General features: G+C 39.4%; 1 protein-coding gene across 1 annotated transcript in view; it reads left to right on the top strand.

The window, feature by feature from the left end:
• LOC126253155 (tropomyosin-like) overlaps positions 1 to 16,189 on the top strand; it is a 293,413-nt gene that overhangs the window by 162,826 nt on the left and 114,398 nt on the right. The gene's annotated exons all lie outside the window — the stretch shown is intronic.

The following is a 16,189-nucleotide window of genomic DNA, read 5'->3' on the forward strand; positions in this document are numbered from 1 at the left end:
AGAAATAATATAATAATATAATATATAAGATAATGAACAGCAACAGGTTAGCCAAACAGATTTTTAAATATCGTTGGGGCAAGGACTCAATAGTAGTCTGGATTCAAGAAGTAAGGAAAGATTTGGAACGAAACAATATAAGTGAAGAAGATGCAATAGAAAGAGAGATTTTGAAGAAGAAAGTGTTAAAAATTTAAGGATTACAAGGAAGGAGGGAGAAGAAGAAGAATAAAGGAGGAAGCATTGAAATTGATGTGTGGTCCTTAGATGACACAAACTTAATAATAATAATAATAACATTTCTATTGGATATGTAGGTATTGCACAGTGTGGAATCAGGTAAGTCTTACATTTTATCTTAAAATTATTGCTTCACAGCATTACAATGATAATCCGTTATATAATATGTGTTCTCTCTTTCGATGCTTTTTGTTGTTGATACCTCTTGAAATACAACATATTTTGTATACAGTGTAACAACAATATGAAAACGACACCATGTAGAGGAGACACTGAGTGGCAGACAGGCACAATGAAGAAGACTTCTACATATAAGTTTCAGACTAAGACCTTCATCAGATGTAGACAACAAGGCTCACAAACATTCACACAGTGTAACTTGCATACACAAGTCCCCTGCTTTCTCCTGGCAGTAAGGTCCTAATATATACGGCATATGGCATTACATTATAATTTGACTTATGGAGCATTTGAGAAAAATCTGTGTGTGTGTTCTCCTTTCTTTTCTGAAGAAGGCTTTGGCTAAAAGCTCAGTGCTAAATAGTCTTTCTATTTTGCCTGTCTGCAGCTCAACATGTCATCTTTAGAGTGAGTAGCAGTCTGTTCTTTTCATAATGGTTGATATTCTGACCTGGGGTTTCCATTGTTTGATACAGAGTGCGAAATATAAAATTTGCAATCCAGTTAGTAAATCCATTTACAAGCTCTTCATTATGTCTAAGAAAAACTGTGCATCCTGAAGAATGTTGTTACAACTAGCTGTGAGGTTGATAGATGCTCATTTTCCTTCAGTGTATGTGGTAGTAAATGAAACAGGCAAAAAGGAGTGCACGTGTCTCAAAAATGAGATTGACAGGAAGTGCAAAATGGCTAAGAAGGGATGGCTAGAAGAAAAATGCCAGGATGTAAAGGCATATATCACTAGGGGAAAGATAGATACTGCCTACAGTAAAATTAAAGAGACGTTTGGAGAAAAGAGAACCACATCTAAGAAGACCAAGAACACATATGGAAAACCTGTTCTAAGCAAAGCAGGGAAAGTAGAAAGGAATATATAGAAGGAGGAGGAGGTAGTCAGACAGTTATACATTGCGTATATGCAATAGATTTGACCAACTGTCAGAGTTGAGTGGAGAGGAGCCTCTTGTAGCTGTAGATGTAGGGAACATGCAGCAGTCCTCAGCAGTTAGGAGGCCTAGGTCAGTTGAAAAGTCTAACAGAAATAAGAAGGTTCTACTGCTAGGTAGTTCACACGGTAGAGGTGTGTGCCAGCAGTTGCAGGAAGTGTTGGGGATTGAGTGCCAGGTCACCAGTATTCTGCAGCCTAGTGCAGGGTTGGCTCAGGTGACTGACAGCATAGGGGAGTTATGTAGGAATTTTATGAAGGACGATCAGTTAGTGATAGTGGGTGAAACAGGGAACATTCTTGATAGGGACGGGGAATATGATGTAGGTGGTGACCTGGTAAAGATAGCTACTCAAACTGGTGGCACTAATGTACATTTTGTGCAACTTTTTCAGCGCCATGATCGACCTCAACTTAATGCGGCTGTTAGGTGTGTTAACATGTGGCTGGGCAGGACACTGATGGCAGAGGGCATGAGTCACATTTAAGTGATGCCAGTTGGGCCTATCAGTAGATCGGACTTCACTAGGCATGGCCTGCACCTCAGTAGATATGGGAAATGGAGGCGGCTGGCAAAGCTTATAGGTGACAGTGTAGTGGGTGATGGTGAGATCACTCATGGAAAAATTCTTGTAGTAGTTGGTGTTAGAGCTGCACCTTTTTTAGATTGAAGTCAGCTGATAGGTATACCTATTTAAAGGAAGTCCCTTTGACTAAAGGGTCACCTTCAGAGGGTGTCATGTTTCCAAGTAGAGAAGGAATTAGCATATTTCATCAAAATATAAGAGGTATTATAGGTAATGTTAATGAACTGCTTATAGATGTTGACTGAAATTATTGGTATGTCGGAGCACCACTTAAATAATTTGATAATTTAGAGGCTTCCTTTACCAGGACACAGATTAGCTGGCTGTTTTTCAAGGAGCTCCTTGCAGGGTTGGGGAGTGGCCATGTACATAAGAAACAGTATTCCATTTGAGTCCATAAATGTATCACAGCACTGCACTGAACAGATTTTTGAATGTTGTGCAGGGGCAGTTGAATTTAGTGAAACTAAACTTCTAATTGTTGTTGTTTATAGGTCCCCCAACTCTGACTTTGGAGCATTTCTGCTTAAGTTGATTCAGTTTGTAGGAAGTACCAGAAATTAGTTGTATGTGGTGACTTCAATATAAATTTTGTACGTGATGGTGAATGAAAAAGGATGTTCGTAGATCTCCTAAATTCATATGATCTGATGCAGACCATGTTTTTTCCAATTAGGGTGCAGGGGCACAGTAGCACACCCATAGACAATATTTTTATTCATTCTTCATTATTAGATGGGCATTCTGTTAGTAAAAGGGTGAATGGTGTTTCAGACCATGATGCACAAATTTTAACGCTAAAAGGCTTTTGTACTCAAACAAATATCACATATAATTGCAAACTATCTAGGAAAGTTAATCCAACAGCAATAGAGAGTTTTTTAAACCTTGTCAAGAAAGAAGATGATAAATATAAAGCTTTCCTTGACACATTTCTCATGCTCTTTGAGAGTTGCTTTTCATTAGAACATTCTAAACAGGATACTAGCTGTAGTAGGCAGCCCGGGTGGATGACTAGTGGGATAAGAATACATGTAGAACAAAGAGGGAATTATATCAAAATGTTAGAAGTAGCCACAATCAAGCAAAAGTAGCCCATTACAAACAGTACTGTAAGGTGCTTAAAATCGTTATTAGGAAGGCAAAGAGTATGTGGTATACAAATAGAATAGCTAATTCACAGGATAAAATTAAAAGCATATGGTCAGTTGTGAAGGAAGTGTCTGGTCAGCAGCACAAGGTCGATGATATAAAGTCAGTTCTTAGTAAAAATAATTACGTTACTGATAAATCAGATATATGTACAGTATTTAACAATCATTTTCTGAGCATTTCTGGTGAATTTTAAAAAAAAATAGTTTCTACAGAGAATCATATAACTTTCGTGGCATATGCCTTTCCGAGATTGATGTCTGAAGAACTCTGTGATACAGACAAGGTGAAGAGTGAGTCAATAACTAAATCACTGAAGACTAAGGACTCTCATGGTTATGATGGAGTGCCTAGCAGAATATTAAAGAACTGTGCTGCACATGTTAGCCCTGTATTTAGCCATATCTGTAATTTTTTCCTTTAGGAATGGTCAGTTTCCTGAACGATTAAAGTACTCAGTAGTAAAGCCACTTAATAAAAAGGGTGAAAGGGATAATTTAGAGAATTTTAGACCTATTTCTATGCCATCAGTGTTTGCTAAAGTTATTGAAAAGGCTGTGTGTTTAAGGATAATTGATCATTTTATATCACACGATTTGCTACCAAATGAACAGTTCAGATTTAGAAGTTTAAAAACTGAAAATGCTGCATTCACTTTTGTCTGTGAGGTACTGGATGGGTTAAACAAAATGTTTCAAATGCTAGGAATATTTTTTGTTTTAACTAAGGCGTTTGATTGTATTGATCACAAAATATTGCTCCAGAAGTTGGACTATTACAGAATGCAAGGAGTAGCTCACAATTGGTTCACCTTTTACTTTAGCAACAGACAGCAAAAGGTCATTATTCACAGTGATGAGAATGGCTATGATGTGGGATCTGAGTGGGGTACGTTCAAGTGGGGGTGCCCCAGAGATCAGTGTTGGGGCCACTCCTGTTCCTTATTTATATAAATGATACGCCCTCTAGTGTTAAGGGTAATTCTAAAATATTGTTGTTGCTGATGAGACTAGCTTGGTAGTAAAGGATGTTGTGCACAGCATTGGCTTAGTTTCAAATAGTGCAGTTCATGACATAACTTCATGGCTCATAGAAAATAAACTAACACTAAACCAAAGTGAGACTCAGTTTTTACAGTTTCTAACACACATTACAACAAAACCTGATGTTTTAGTTTCACAGAATTGGCATATGATTAGTAAAATTGAACAGTACAAATTTCTAGGTGCTCAGATAGATAGTAAACTGTTGTGGAAAGCCCACGTTCAGGATCTTGATCTGAGACTTAATGCTGCAATTTGTACTATTTGAATTGTATCTGAAGTGAGTGATTGTTCGACATGAAAATTTGTCTACTTTCCTTATTTTCATTGCCTTATGTCATATGGTATTATATTTTGTGGTAACTGTTCCCATTGTAAAAGGATCGTTTTGGCTCAGAAATGGGCAGTTCGGGCAATAAGTGGTATAAGTTCACGAACCGCTTGTCAACCCCAGTTCACAGGTCAAGGTATTTTGACATTGGCCTCTCAATATATATATTCCTTACTGTCATTTCTTGTTAACAATATTAGCTTATTCCCAAGAATAAAGAGCTTTCAATCAGTTACTACTTGGCAGAAATCAAACCTGCATTTGGATCTCTTGCGCAGAAAGGTATGCAGTATACTGCTGCATCCATTTTCAATAAGCTACAACTTGAATTCAAAAATCTTAGATGTAATCCATGCACTTTCAAATTGGAACTGAAGAGTTTCCTCATTGGTCACTCCTTGTATTCCGTTAAGGAGTTCCTTGAAAAATTAAGCTGATTCTTCTTGTATTGTTGATTGCATTTACTTAAACTTATGGATTGACATTTTTTGGCTTCATAAACATTTTATTTTTATCTGTTATTACCTTTATGTTGTAATTTCATGTTCTGATACGTTCAATGACTTTGGAGATTTGCTGCTCTATTTGATTCTATGGAACGTGACGTGTAAATAAGTAAATAAATAAAGGGCAATGTACTTGAGGGCAATATTATGGAAATGGAAGAGGATTTAGATGAAGATGAAATGGAAGATATGATATTGCGTGAAGAGTTTGACAGAGTACTGAAATACCTAAGCCAAAACAAGGCCTCGGGAGTGTACAAAATTCTGTTACAGGTCCTGATAGTATCGGGAAAGCCAGCGATGACAAAACTCTTTTATCTGGTGAGCAAGATATAATTCCAATCCCAAAGAAAGCAGATGTTGACAGATGTGAAAATTACTGAACTGTCTGTTTAATGAGTCACGGCTGCAAAATACTAACACTAATTCTCTACAGATGAATGGAAAAGCTGGTTGAAACTGACATCAGGGAAGATCAGTTTTGATTCTGTAGAAATGTTGGAAGACATGAGGCAATACTGATCGTACAACTTATCTTAAAAAGTAGATTAAGGAAAGGCAGACCTACTTTTCTAGTATTTGCAGACTTAGAGAAAGCTTTTGACAATGTAGAATGGAATACACTATTTCAAATTCTGAAGGTAGCGGGGGTGAAATACAGGGATCGAAAGGCGATTTACAATTTGTACAGAAACCAGATGGCAGGTATATGAGTCAAGAGGCATGAAAGAGAAGCTTTGGTTGGGAAGGGAGTGAGGCAGGGTTGTAGCCTATTCCTGATGTTATTCAATCTTCATATTGGGTAAGCAATAAAGAAACAAAATAAAAATTTGGAGTAGGAATTAAAATCTATGGAGAAGAAATAAAAACATTCAACATTTACCAATGACATTGTAATTCTGTCAGAGACAGCAAAGGACCTGGAAGAACAGTTGAACAGAATGGACAGTGTCTTGAAAGGAGGATATAAGATGAACATCAACAAAAACATATCGAGGATAATGGAATGTAGTCTAGTTAAATCAAGTGATGCTGAGAGAATTAGATTAGGAAATGAGACACTTAAAGTAGTAGATGTGTTTTGCAATTTGGGGAGCAAAATAACTGATAATTGTTGAATGTAGACTAGCAATGGCAAGGAAAGTGTTTCTGAAGAACAGAAATTTCTTAACATCGGGTGTGGAATTAAGTGTCAGGAAATCTTTTCTGAAAGTATTTGTATGGAATGCAGCCCTGTATGGAAGTGAAACATGGACGATAACTAGTTTAGACAAGAAGAGAATAGGATCTTTTGAAATGTGGTGCTACAGAAGAATGCTGAAGATTAGACAGGTAGATCACATAACTAATGAGGAGATACTGAACAGAATTGGTGAGAAGAAAAATTTGTTGCACAACTTGGCCAGAAGAAGGCATCAGTTGGTAGGACATGTTCTGAGGCATCAAGGAATCACCATTTTAGTATTGGAGGGCAGCGTGGAGGGTAAAAATCATGGAGGGAGACCAAGAGATGAAAACACTAAGCAGATTCAGAAGGATGTAGGTGCAGTAGGTACTTGGAAATGAAGAAGCTTGCACAGGATAGAGTAGTATGGAGAGCTGAATTAAATCAATCTCTGGACTGAAGGCCACAACAACAACAACATATGGTAGAAAGTATGTTTGTTAGTACTGTGTCTCCTTGTTGTGTAACACACAGCAAAGCTTTGCAGATTATCAAAACGAAATGCTGAGGATTTTCATGAATTCTCTCCCTGTCTGTAAGCACACTGGACTCATATTTGGGGTGACTGTTTAAAGCAGCATCCAGTCACCCAGATTTAGGTTTTCTGTGATTTCCCTAAATTTCTCGAGGCAAATGCAGGGGTGGTTCCTTTGAAGGAGCACGGCAAATTTCCTTGCCCATCCTTGCCACAATCCAAGCTTGTGTTCCATCTCTAATGACCTCGATGTCAATGGGATGTTGAACGCAATCTTCCTTCTTTCTTTCTTCCATCTGTACACCTGCTTGGATACATAGTTCAGCCAACTACTTTGTGACTACACTGCAACTTGACTGGTGTTAAGAGTGGTTTTAGGTGATGTAAGTGAAGGAAGGGAGGAGACAGAGAGCAGGAGGGAAGGTTGGACAGAAATTGCCTGATGTCTGTGGGAGAGAGGAAGCAAAACCTTTTGACAGTAATGTGGCAGTGGAGGGGTTTCTATGGTGCACCAAGAACAGTTATGTTTTGTGCAGAAGGTTTTGGAGAGGAATGTATCAGATGAAGAGAGATACTTCAATAGAGAGTGTGTGAGTGTAGGGTGAATGAAGTAGTGTCATTGTACAGGGTTCGTGGTTGATGTGCAACAGTGGCTAGTGGAGTTTGAAGCTGGGAGGGTTAAGGTGTCAAAATATGTGTAGCAGGGACAGTTCCTATCTGTTTGATTTTTAGAAACTAGTAGTTATGGGAAGGATTCAAATGGCATGGGTCCTTCCTCCAACACCAGCTTCTGTGGATCACTGAGTTGGCATTTCTTCAAACCCCTAATCCTCCTGACCTCAAACTCCACTAGTCCCTACTCCACACCTATCTTAACCACTGTTCCCCTGACCCCTCTCCCTCCCCCCCTTCACCCCCACTTCATTCATATTATGGGAAGTTAAATTCTAATCTTCCTTCTTTCATTTAACTTGTAGTCAAAGGATACTCTCTCCCTGTTCCTCTGTTACATCTCCCCCTCTCAGTCTATTAATCCTCTTCTTTGTACACTACATAAAACTCTTCCTAGTTGCGACACAGTAAGCTCACTGGTTCCAAATTCCTGTCCTGTGTCCTTGCTGCCTCTCTCTCTCAGCCATCGGCTACCCTTCCCCAACTCTTCCTCCCAGTCCCCCCACCTCATTTCTTCCAAGGCCCACTACACTAGACCCAGCTCCTTACCAAAGCTGAGCTACAGTAGTAGCACAATGCTGTCACTCAGAACAGTGTAGCTGTGCAGGTGTGTGTATGTGTGTGTGTGTGTGTGTGTGTGTGTGTTCTATTGACTCTGAAGAAAATTTCATTCAGAATCTCAGAAGAGCTCTCAGTCTTGTACGAATGTATGATCTTGCAGAGATATGATTGAAAAAGTGTTCTAGGGCTTCCAGCCATATTATGTGTATATATATCCTAGAGTTTTCAACCTAGTGCTCCTTGACCATTGTCAAGCAATAACTGATTACTATGTGGCTACTGCCTGTGCCTGTATATAGCCTCTGTACTCTCTGTAACACAAGCACTGCTCTGTCCATTGCTGTGTCAGACAGTGTTTCCCTCCCACACCCCTTTTAATGTTGCTGTTACTGGGTTCCAGTTGCTTGGCTGCATTTACGCACAGTTATTGATGTGCTGACAGATATTTTTTATATCTGTAGCTTTAATCACACTTTTGCAGGAGCCAGTAGCTTTCATGATAATACATGAGTCACTGGATGTAATTTTTGTCTCTTTTCCAATGCATGTTCAGCTGCTGTTGTATTGTCTGTCTAATGTAGTTGCAAGCACATAACAAGTTCAATCCAGAATTGTTGTACTGTGTATGTGGTCGGAGCAATATGATACTGTGCACACTCAGGAATCAGGAGTTTACTGTCTCATGACATATGAGGAGCATCCAGAAAGTAAGTTTCCCTATTTTTAAAAACAAAGACAACACAGTTATATGAAAAACTTTGTTGGAAATGGATACAGCAATGTTTGAGCTATTTTTTGATACACTTGTCATGTTATGAGATCACCTGTCGTATTCCTGTGTCATAGAAGTCTGCTGCCTGTGAATGGAACCAGCATGTGACAGTCATGTTCAACTCTTCATCATTATCAAAATGTGGCTGGAAACAGGAATTTCTTGAGGTGCAAGAAAAGATGGAAATCACTGGGAGCAAGACCAGGACTATATGCTGGATGAGCATTTCATTTTGAGCTCATGTGTCAGATTTTTAACACCAACCTGGCACACAATTTCTTGAACAGCAGGTGCTTAGTGACAATTTCATGCAACAAAGATTGCAATACCCATGGAAAATGGCTGCTTAGCTCCATAATCATGGAGTGATGGTTCTCCAGGATGCACTGCCATACCAGCTCAACCAGGTAATCATTGATGAGGGAGGGTCACCCACTGTGCTCTTCGTTATGGAAACTTTGATGACCTTCAGGAAAAAGCCTACTCAAGCAACATATCATCTGTTTGCTCATGATCTGCCTGTAGACCTGAAAGAGCTGATGATGAATTTCAATGGGCACTTGGTTTTGTGTATTAAGGAGCCTTATCATGAGCCCCAATTCAGGGCACTGCTGCCATGGTAATGGTACCAGCTGGGACCTGTCCAACCAGAATTTGATTGTCATGTCATAGTTCTGTTGTACATGCACAATTTTGGTAGCTAAATATATCTGCTTTAAAGGAAACAACATTGGGGAACATAGTTTCTGGATACGCTTCATACATACATAAATCATTGATTTAAAGTGCAAGAGACTCATCAGTTTAAATAATGTAACAGAGGTATAAACAATGTCACAAAAAATCATTCTTAATTTACAAAAATTATTACAAATTTTTTCATCACTCTGAATAGAAATCTTCATCTCTTAAAAATTCCATTACTGAATCATAACAGGTGTCATTTGTGAACACCAGGAGTTCTGAGGCATACATATTTTTAATAGGCCTCATTATTTTAGCTTGAGGGATAAAGATTAACTTGATGTTATGTCTCTTCAGGTACCGGCTAGTTATCTGTGTCACTGAACAACAGAATGGTATTGAGTGGATGCTTTATACTATCCTTTTCAATGGTGTTCTGCCTGCATGTACAACCTGCAGTTGCTTGTGATATTTGTTGATAGTTTTATCCATACTCACAGAAGACTTTTCATGTTTGCTTGTGTTTTGTGTTTGTACTGCTCTGATGATGACATTAAATTTTCTGCCTAAGTGGATGTGGGGACTGAGAGAGCTCTTTGAACACCTCTATAACACACAGGAGATCACAATGTAAGTTGAAAAAGATAGTGCATTGCTCTTACTTGATATCCTCATTTGACAAAATTCCATTGGATCTCTCAGACATAATATAGCTTGTACAGACTAGTATCTGCATGCTTTTAGCTGTCATCACCTCGTTCAAAAGCACCCTGTTTCAAAGACTTTGGTTTGACAAAAATATGTTGCATATCTCAGCTATAGTATACCTCATACAGACTGGTATCTGCATGCTTACAGCTTTCAGTACCTCACCCAAAAGCACACTGTTTCAAAGACTTCGGTTTATTGTGAAGACTCATACAGACTGGTATCTGCATGCTTACAGCTTTCAGTACCTCACCCAAAAGCACACTGTTTCAAAGACTTCGGTTTATTGTGAAGAAGCTACCTCTTGTGCAGAAGACATGCCACAAGGCTAAGGTTTCCTTGGATCATGTAATTAAAGAAGCAATAGAGATAAAAATACCTGAAAACACCAGTTTGCATTTTAACAATATGGGAGCTGGTCATCAGGATGTTAAAGTGAGTGCAGCAGACTTTGGAAGGCACCTTTGCTTTATACAGTAATGGACTGGGACTAGTAATTTCACAACCAGTACTGTGATTATATAAGGATGAAGCCATCAATCAGAGACCACTAAGTTACTTATTGCCAATGGTCAATGAATAACTCAGCCAATAGCTCATGGATACGCAACTACTTGAAGGGACTTGAAGCCCAAGAAGAGTTTATCTCAGTCTTGTTTATAAAGCAACTGCCTACTCAGTGCATCAGCTACATTGTGCATTGTTATCTTTATTTCTATTATTATTTAGATTCTATCAGTTCACTTTTCCTAAGCCTAGATATTTTTTAAAAATTACTTTGCAAAAGTTGGTGAGCATATTGGTTCAGGAAGTTCAGAAGAGAAAGAAAACTATACGCTGTACATTCAACATAGACACAATTAAGTGAAATGAAAATTTCCCACTCATCCCCAATCGAAATAAGGAGGAATGAGAATTGTCATGACTGCCAAAAGTGAAAAGTACGACTTCATGGAGGTGGTGGTGTCTCCAATAAAACTCTAAAATGTTGTAACTTTAAGCATGTAGTGTTCTTAGTAACTTGGGTGATATGTCATTAGTTCAGGGCAGTCCCCAGGCAGATCGAATTGCTATTGATAGGTCTTTCTATATGAAAGGCAACTTCTCTTGTGTCAATAGCTAGAAGCCAGTTCATTTGTTACATTATGTTCCAAACTTTTTAAGGAGGTGCTATACTCAAGGATTGTCACCCATATGTTTAGCAATGGGATTCTCATGAGTCACAGATTGGATTTCAAAAGGCTGCTTTACTAAAGCATCTATTTGTAATGTAACTGAGCACATAATAATATCTGAACAGATAAAGTATTACTATTTGATATTTGCTGTGAATGTTTAAAGCCCTTTGAGTATGTCAGTCATAATATTCTATTAGAGAAATTAAGTTTTATAGCATACATTATTCATAACATGCCTGATTGATTTTGTATTTAATAAACAGGATGCAGAAAGCTGGACCAGAATTTTTTAGCTATATAAATTAATTGGGGTGCCACATCACCTGTCTGTGGAAAAATGATAGTTAGCATGCCACAGGATTTGGTCATGGGCCCAATACTGTTCTTGCTCTTTGGTCATGAGTTTTTATTTTATTTGAATGAGGAACCAGGGTAGTCCTTTTTTGTGCTGAGGATGGAAGCATTACTGTAAATCCAAACAAATAAGTATCAACAGTGAAAAAAGTTAATGATATTTTGATATTTTTTTAAAACTAGTAACTGGTTTTGCATCATTGATCTAACTTCAGTCTTAAAAAGACATGGCTCATCTAGATTTTTACTGTCAGAAATACCTTGTCTACTAAGATATATACAGAAAAGTTTTGACAAACTTGTAGGGGAGGTGGGGCATATCATAAGGATTGAGAATTTCTTGGCAACCCATGGCTGCAAACATTGTTGTATGCTGCTAGGTGCTGTTGTACATGAGAGCACTGGAGAGCAGTATGCTCACTGAGTTTTTTGTGGCTTGATGTTTTTCTGTTGGGACTCATGAAATCTTTCATGTATCATGCTCTGGTGGCATCTGAAATGGATCTTGGTACAGTAACTGTCTGCACAGTACAATCAAGTACACTCCCTGTGTCTTTGAGCATGCCACTGCTCCTTCAGTGTCAAATATGCATGGCATCTGATGGTGCAGACTTCAAGCACCTGTTGAAACATTAGAGCTGTATTCATGTGCTACACCATGTGTGCTTCTTATGTCCAATAACGGAAAATCCAGAATGGAACATAACAATATTATAAAAAGGATAGTTTCTACTCACCATATAGCGGAGATGCTGAGTCACAGATAGGTACAACAAAAAGACTGTCAGAAAGTGAGATTTCAGCCAACAAATAGCCGACATACACACACACACACTCAATCAAAAGCAACTCACACAGAGATGACCACAATATCTCTGGCAGATGGATCCAGAGTCTGGCTTCAGCTGCCCAAGACTGTGGTCATATGTGCATGAACTGTGTTTGCTTGTGTGTGTGTGTGTGTGTTTTTTTGTCTATTGTTGGCTGAAAACTCACTTTCTGATAGTCTTTTTGTTGTGCCTATCTGTAACTCAGCATTTCATCTCTACGGTGAGTTACAACTATTCTTTTCATAATATTATTACATTCCATCATGGACTCAAAAGGAGACACTGACTTCACACAACTAAAAGGTTGATTGTCTCTAGTACAAGGCATGCTACAAATGCACAAATGCACACCCACAGACATGTTCACTCCTATTTTAGCATGTTATTACTTTTCAGAGGTAACCATTGCTTTTACTGATTTTTGCTAACGACTCACTTCTAATGTTAATGAATTCTCGACCCCATCTACAAACACTGCAACATTTAATGGATTTATTGAATTTCTCAGGGCATGCGGGCATATATCATCAAACACATCTGCCATCAAACGACGACTCCCCACTACTCTTTGCCATCTGCACCACCCGTAACAATTGGCACCAGACTGAACTTCTTGACCACTGGGGTTTCCCATGCAGCAGTGCTACATGTAAGGTACAAATACTGATACTCAAGGAGTAACTGTATCTGTAACCTAATAAACACATTCTGTATTAGCTAAAATCTCATTTCTCCTGACTCAATTTCTAATGAGTTTTGGGTCATTCTGCACTATCTCACAGTCTTCTAGCAATGGAAATTCCAGGATGAAATATTAACAATATTAGGAAAAGGCTAGATCAGTACTCACTGTAAAGAAGGCCCATTGAGTTGCTGTTAGACATAGCAAAAAGACTTTTACACATTATAGCTTTTGGCCAAAGCCTTCTACAGCAAAGAAAATAAACACACATTCACACAAGGAAGTACAGCTCACGGAAACACGACTGCTAACAACGGCAGCTCTGACTGGAATGCAACTGTCACGTGAATAGCAATCTCAAGTGGGGTGGGAAAGGGGAGGGATAGCAGGTTACGTGCAAGGAGGGGGGAAGGGGGAGAGATGAGATTGCTATCTGGTGGGGCGTGCAGGGAGTAGAGACTGAGAGACTGCTGCATATAGTCTTGATAAATGAAGTGTGTGTGTGTGGGGGGGGGGGGGGGAGGGGGGGGGGATGGCGAGCAAAAAAGGAGATGAATGGAAAAGGAGAGGAGTAGTGAAAGGGGAAAGATGGGTGAGTACATTGGCAGAGGGCATCACAGAAAGAGGTTGAAGGAACAGGAGAAGGAATGAGATGATAGGTCAATTTCGGAAGCAGAGATTGTGTAGTTAGAATAACTCCCATTTGCACAGTTTAAGAAAGCTGGTAGTGGAGGGTAAGATCCAGATGGCCTGGGTTGTGAAACAGCCATTGAAATAAAGCAAGTTATATTCAGCTGCATGTTGTGTCACAGGTTGGTCTATTTCGCTCTTGGCAACAGTTTTGTGGTGAGTGTTCATCCTGGTGAACAGCTAGTTGGAAGTCACACCAATATAAAATGCTGTACAATGGTTGCAACGGGGCTGGTATACTACATGCCTGCTTTCACAGGTGGTCTGGTCTATTATGGTGTAAGATAAGCCTGTGGCAGGAGTGGAATAGGAAGTGCTGGGCAGATGGTTAGGGCAGGTCTTGCACCTTTATCCTTCCACAGGGTTGTGATTCATGAGGCAAGGGGAAAGGATTTGGAGTGACATAGGGATGCATTAGGATGGTATGGACATTAGGTGGGCAACAGAACAGTACTTTAGGAGGACTGGGAAGGATCTTGGCTAGGATGTCACTCATGTCCGGGCCTTATGACAGATAATCGAAGCACTGATTAAAGCTGTGGTTCATTTGTTCCAGTCCAGGTTGGTACTGGGTGACAAATAGGGCATTCTTTTGTAGTTGGGTATTTAGGGTAATGGTAGGATTGGTGGTGTGTGGAGAAATGGCACAGGAAGTCTATTTGTGGACTAGGTCCAGGGGATAATGCCTGTCTGTGAAGGCCTTGGTGAGACCTTAAGCATACTTGGAATGGGAGTTCTTGTCTCTATAGATACTTGACCCCTGGATGGTGTGGCTATATGAGTGGGATTTTTTTTAAATTTATTTATTTATTTATTTTAAGTGATAGCAGCTATCAAAAATGCAGGTAATATTGGTGGTTGGTGTGTTTAATGGGGGCAGAGGTGTGGATGGAGCTATCATAGATGAGGAGGTCTGTGTCAGAAAATGGCACACTGGGTTGAGGAGGACCAGGTGAAATAAATAGAAGGTGCTGATGTTGTGAAGGAATGAGGATAGAGTGCTTTGATCCTGAGTCTGCATCATGAAGATATCATCATTGAATCTGAACCAGACAAGGGATCTTGTGTTTTGGGGTTGCTAGGAAGGCTTCATCTAGATGGCCCATTAACTGATTGATATAGGAAGGTGCATGCCTTTGGCCATGGCTGTGCTGCAGATTTGTTCATATAAGTTCCATTCAATGGAGAAATAGTTATATGTTAGGATAAAGTTAGTTGGGTGAATGAGAAATGAGGTAGTGGGCTTGGAATCTGAAGGATGTTGAGAAATACAAGTATAATGTTCAGCTACAGAAAGACCATGGGTATGAGGGATGTTGGACTATAGGAAAGAATGTCAACAGCAATGAGTAGGGAACCAGGAGGTATAGGAGTGGGGATGGTGGAGTCAGAGAAATAAGCGATTGATATCTTTGACATGGGAGGCTAGATTATGGGCAGCTGACTGAAGGTGATGGTCAGTGAGGGCTAAAATCCTTTCAGTGTGGACATAATAATCAGCTACAATGGTGATGGGAGGAATGGGGATGTGTGGGGAAATGGTACAATAATCTGTTTGTGGACTAGGTCTGGGGGATAGTACCTGTCTGTGAAGCCCTTGGTGAGACCTTCAGCATGCTGTGAAACGTAGTTCTTGTCACTGTAGAGACACCATCCCTGGATGATGACAAGGCTCTATGGGAGGTTTCTTTTCCTTTTGTCCAAATTTACTGCCCTGTGATACAACTCTCTGTAATATTGCTGTCTTTGATATGAGCTCTCCCACCCATTTTCTGTATTTTAGATATGCTGTCAATCAAGAAGCAGCTATTTCATCAAGACCCTGCCCTAACAGTTTGTTTTCAGTACCATGTGATTCACCCTATCAGAGACTTTGGAGAGATCAATGGTTGTACAGTCAATCACTTCTGACGCATCAAGCTGAAAACCAGATAGCTGTTATTCACATGAAAACTCTGTTGTGAATCCATACTGGCACCTTATGAACACAGTATTTCCTTCAAGAAACCTCTTATATATTCGTCAATGATCCCTTCAGATATTTTGCTTATGATAAAGGTAAAACTTAACTGGTCCCAAATTTTTGGTATTGCGCCATTGTCCTTTTCTCTTGTATGCAAATAGTACTATGACTTGTTTCTAGTCATCCGGGGGTACACTATTATTTGTACAGAAGTCAAATAGGGGTCTTAGGTAAAGCACAGTACTCCAATCCATGATTTTTTTTAATTTTCCACTTATTCAGTCCACCCTTACTGCCTTCCTTGTGCCAATTGCTTTATGACAATATATATTTTCCTGTTATTAAATATAAATCCTTTGAAAACTTCCCTCTCTTGTTCCTTCACTCTTTCTTCCTGCACTTCCCCAGCC

This window comes from Schistocerca nitens, chromosome 4 (genome assembly GCF_023898315.1).
Source record: "Schistocerca nitens isolate TAMUIC-IGC-003100 chromosome 4, iqSchNite1.1, whole genome shotgun sequence".
In the NCBI taxonomy this organism is placed as follows: Eukaryota; Metazoa; Arthropoda; class Insecta; order Orthoptera; family Acrididae; genus Schistocerca; species Schistocerca nitens.